Source organism: Panicum hallii, chromosome 9, assembly GCF_002211085.1.
Source record: "Panicum hallii strain FIL2 chromosome 9, PHallii_v3.1, whole genome shotgun sequence".
In the NCBI taxonomy this organism is placed as follows: domain Eukaryota; kingdom Viridiplantae; phylum Streptophyta; class Magnoliopsida; order Poales; family Poaceae; genus Panicum; species Panicum hallii.
The window spans coordinates 37,809,330-37,814,542 of record NC_038050.1 but is presented as its reverse complement, the minus strand read 5'-3'; positions in this window follow the sequence as shown (position 1 = coordinate 37,814,542).

The window sequence follows — 5,213 nt, the reverse complement described above, 5'->3', positions numbered from 1 at the left end:
AGCAGAGAGGGAAGACAAGTGGGATTCTCCAAGGGCGTATACGCAATTTCTGGAAACTGCAGGGACTTATTTGTAAAGAAAGATTTCCCATTGATTTAAAACCCAAATGAAGAGATGCCCAAAACGAAAGTTGGAGAGTTTTTCAAGCTCTACAACATTGCTTTAGGGCTCAACTTCAAAAACTCAAAATTTATATTTTTACACGTGAAGTTTTGAATAAAAGTTGGATTTGTATTGTATTTGTCCTAAAGAATGAAATTTTATAAAATTCAGGACCTAAATGCAAGCATTTATGACACGTCATAATGACGGGATAGACTCGTCATAATGAGTGGATAGACATGCCATGATGACTTGCACTTTTACACTTTAGCCCTAAGTAAATTTTAAAGTTACTTTTGTAAATCAAACATTTGCATAAAAGGACTTGTACTTTTATAAAATCACATAAATACCCTTATTTTTACCACTTTATCCAAAATTTTTACACAATTCAACACTTGCATTTCCAATGCAACTTTGGATAAATATATATTTTTTTACAAGGAATAAAATAAGAAAAACATGTTTACAAAACCACTTTTCACTTATTTTGAAATTACTCTTATCCAATTACATTTTGCAAAAACAACCCTAGGTTTTTCTGTAATTACAAAAATACCCTTTTTATTTACACTTTAAATTTTCAAAAACTTCACATAAACACACATACGCTTTATACAAACAAACACATATTTCACACTAACAAAATATATCTAGTATTGCAAGTACACGAACTGTCACAGCCGCAGCCCACGCCGTCGCCGGTCCCTGTGCGACGCCGCTGCTGCTCTCCTCGCCTATAAAAGGAGCGAGGCCGTGATGAGCTCCATCATCAGCCCAAGCACACCGAGCCGTTTCACTTCGCTAGCTAAACCACTTCTCACGAGCCCAGTTCACTGACGAGATGAAGCCCCAACAGTTGAGCCTCTTCCTCGAGCTGTTCTACGCCAAGGTGAGATGGTAGGCAGCTCCCCGGTCGTTACCTCCGCAATACTAATAAAGGCACAAAACACCCACCAGGCCGTGAGCACCTAATCCAAATCGTTCTATATAAACACCAACCAATGCTGTAAACCCAATATCTCCTTCGTATCAACTCCTTTTCATATAACTCTTTTTCCTAAACTCTCCTCAAATCATATACTATCTATTCCTCCTATTTTCATCTCCATTTGAGCTTATTTTATAGCTTGATTGTGTTTGTTTGCCGGTTGTGCCGTTTCCACCGTAGATCACGGAGTGATCGAGGAGGAGCCGACCAAGGAGTACGAAGGCCAATACAGTGGGCTGGAGCCAGAAGACCCGTACCGCGAGCAGGAAGCCGCCGCCGCCGACGCGTACGTAAGCGAAGGCAAGTTTCATCGACCCCTATGTGAGCGGTTGCATCCATGTGAGGACGTCTAGTTGTAGCTCTGGTTTAGGATTGATTACATATACTGGTGCTTGAGTGATTGAGTGTGCTCATACATGCATGTGAGTAGTTGTGCATATCCAGAGTTGAGACTAGGATATGAAGGGTTTTGGCTGAGGCTAGGGCAGCTGGGTATGCTGGAGCCGGCGCTACCGTGGTGGTAGACTGGCAGGTGAGCGCTACCGTGGAGGTAGGCTCGAGTTGACATGTTGAGGAATGGTTGCTGCCCTGGTGAACCATAAGGACTGAGTTGTTTTGACATCTCACCTAGCTTACTTTAGTACGACCACAGGTTCCGTTATGGGCCGGACTTAGCCTAATCCCACTGGTTAGCCTGACGGTCGCAGGGTTGGTTCACGGGTATAGACCTTTGGGGTCAGGGCCCGAGGGTTTGTGCGGCCGGGCTGGGGCGTGACCACTGCTGGGTGTCGGCTATGTCGGTTGTCCGTTCGGGCAGTCGAGCTTGTGGGTACAGTGTACGACCTCTGCAGAGTGTAGAATCCATTCAAATGGTCCGTGTCCACGGAATGGACAGGCTACGGTGTGGTCCTGACAACTAGTGAGCTACCTACTGTGGGATGTGTCGGGAAGAGTTGCATACCATAAGGAGCATTACTAATGCATTGTGCTTAATGTGTGTCGTGCATGTCATTCCCCTCCCGTAGGGTGAGGTGGAACTTGCTGAGTACTTTTGTACTCACCCGTTTATGACTTATTGCAGAGGATCCTGATTTCGTGCCTGAGGAAGGTGAGTAGTTCGTGCCCTATACCCAAGTCTGGAGTGGTGCCGTTGTAGTAGAAGCCACCATGTCAGATGAAGAGTTTACCCTTGCGTTCATCACGGCTACTGTTGTATTCCTAGTTTATATTATTATTGTAATCGAATGTATTAAATAAAGCTATGTATGACTGTGGCACCACTTGTGTAATGTATTTTCACCAGGGACTGTTTTTCTGGTGTTTAAATACATATTTAGCTCTGGTTGTTTAGACCGGGGCGTTTCAAGTGGTATCAGAGCCATGCTTGGCTGTAGGACATGAACCGGTAGTAACGATGACCGTAGGAGCTCTAGGATGGTCAATCCTTGAGACCCTATTAGTCCTTAAAACTTTATCCTTATTATGCTGACCCTACCTTTGTAAGTTAGATGGCGGATGACTGGACCACCACCTACTGCATCAACGAAGATGGATTTCCTAGGGTGCTTTATGCTGCCACGATGCGACTAGGTATTCCGGAACGACCGGAGTATGTGGGTCGCGAGTTCATGGAGCATGGCACCGAAAGTTGTGAGGTCACCATCCATATTGGCGCCAGTGACAAATACTTGGAGATGCAACCATGGAGCGTCACCGCCACTGGAGCCCGTATGCCTGACACCATTCAACTTGCAGCTCGCAAGGCACTGCGGTACCTGTGCCAGATGTTCGAATGGCACTTGGGTTCCACTCCCATGAAGTACTTTCCACCGTTGGACCGTAGCCGTCCTGCTTGGGCGGCGAGGATCCGCAACCTAGAAAGTCCCACAGGGACAGAGAAGAACCCCACAGTTGTCGCTATGTCTGGCTATTTGCTTAGCCTCGACGATTTGTGCGACCAACTGCATCAGCGTGTGAGAGATTTAACCCAGCGTGCTGAGGGAGCGGAGTCCCGTTGGCATAAGGCTAAGCTGGCCTTAGCTCAAGCTGAAGCCCGAGCGGCTGAAGCTGAAATCCGCCTCGCCGTGGCCGAAGAAAACCTTAGGGAGCAGGCAGACCACAATAGCCAGCTTCTTAGAGGTGTCTACCTAGTAGATCGCGCCAAGCGTAAAGGACACCATCCCAGGACTGCCGCTGAGTCGCCAATCCTGGAGGGGATCCCACTATACCCTTTGTCCCAACAGCGCAGGAGGATTTGCGAATCAGTGCCGCCCACGCCTCCCGCGTCTCCCCGAGATCCCGAAAACAGTGACCCCGAAGACCGTGTTGTAGAGTGCAGTAGTCGAGTCGTCCCGGCCGACCCTTAAAAGTCGAGCCGCATTATTGTAATCCGTCGTGTCATGTATCCCTTCTTGAATGAATGCTTGGTGCTTGAATGATTTGTTTGTGTTGTGTGCTATTATATATATATATGCAAATCTACCCTAGTAATAAATTAGGAGAGCCACCTAATCGTACCTTATCCCTCCTTGACCGCAGATGTCCCGTCGTTCGAGTCGAGTCCGGGGACTCCATGCTCAGGAAGACGGTGACGAGGTCAACCCGAGAAACCAGGCCCCTTTGAACGTAGCCCCAGGAGCACCAGAAAATGGACACCCACCGCCGCCACCTCCCCGTGCCCCAGCACCCATTGATCTGGCAGCCATACTGCAGCAGCAGAACCAACTCCTTCAAGTTCTTGTGACCACTCTCACAGCTCAAACTCAAGGCAATCCTGGCAACAATAGACCTGCAATGCATCATGGCAATGGCAGCAAAATTGCAGATTTCAACCGCTTGCAGCCACCTAAGTTTGGAGGATCTGATAACCCTATTGAGGCAGATGATTGGCTGCGAGAGATTGAAATGAAGCTCGAGGTGGTCCATGCAGATGACAGAGACAAAGTTTTGCTCGCAGTACAACAGTTAAGGGGACCAGCCCTTGCTTGGTGGCAGAGTTATCGGGAAATAAATGAAAACGCTAACGAGATGGTATGGGCTGACTTTGTCAAGATTTTCAGAGAACATCACATTCCCAGCAGTGTTATGAAGCTCAAGAGGGATGAGTTCAGAAAGCTTCATCAAGGTGGAATGAATGTGACGGAGTATCTTCATAAGTTCACGGAGTTGTCTCGTTATGCACCAGAGGATATCAATGATGACGAGAAGAAGCAAGAAGCTTTTCTTGGTGGGCTAAACCCTGAAATCAGGACCCTGGTTGAAGTCACCACCCACAGTGACTTTAATGCCTTGATCAACAGGGCTATCACCACTGAGAGAAATAGGAAGTCAGAACTCAGTGAGCGCAAACGACGGTTTGAAAGCAAGAAACCCCAGCAGATGGAGAAGTTCTAGAAGACTCAGTATCCGGCTCACTCAGGCCAGAGGAGCCAGGGTACAACCTCATTCAAAACGCACCTCGGTTCTTTCCAGAAGCCAGCCCAGTCAGCTCCTGTTATGCAGACCCAGAATACCTCCCGCACCCAACCGACTGGCGGAAGTCAAGTGACCAATGTGAAGGCCTGTTTCCACTGCCGCGAAGTCGGACACTACAGGGCCAACTGTCCGTATCTCAATCAGCCAGCCCCTTCTATTTTCTCCAACTCTGTTCAAGGACCAAAGCAGTCGACGGGAACCAACCGTACAGCACCAGCTAGGAGCCAGCAGCAGTCCTTCGGCAAGGCAAAGGTGAACCATGTGCATGCTGAAGAGGCAGAGGATGCACCAGGAGTGATTTTCGGTGAGTTTCTGGTCCAATCAACTCTAGCCTCAGTACTCTTTGATTCTGGAGCATCGTATTCCTTTATATCCTCCCACTTTGTGGAAAAGTATGATATCCCTACTATAGCCCTTAAGCAGCCGTTAATGACACGTTCGCCTGGAGGTCATATACCTTGCCACTTAGGCGTCTTAGATATCCCTATAAACCTAAGTGGGGTAGTATTCCTTGCCAACCTAGTAGTCCTTGCTTCCAAAGGGATAGATGTCATACTCGGTATGGACTGGCTCACCAAGCACCGAGGAAACATAGCCTGTGCTGAGAGAGCCGTGACAGTCACCAACCACCAAGGGTCAACAGTCA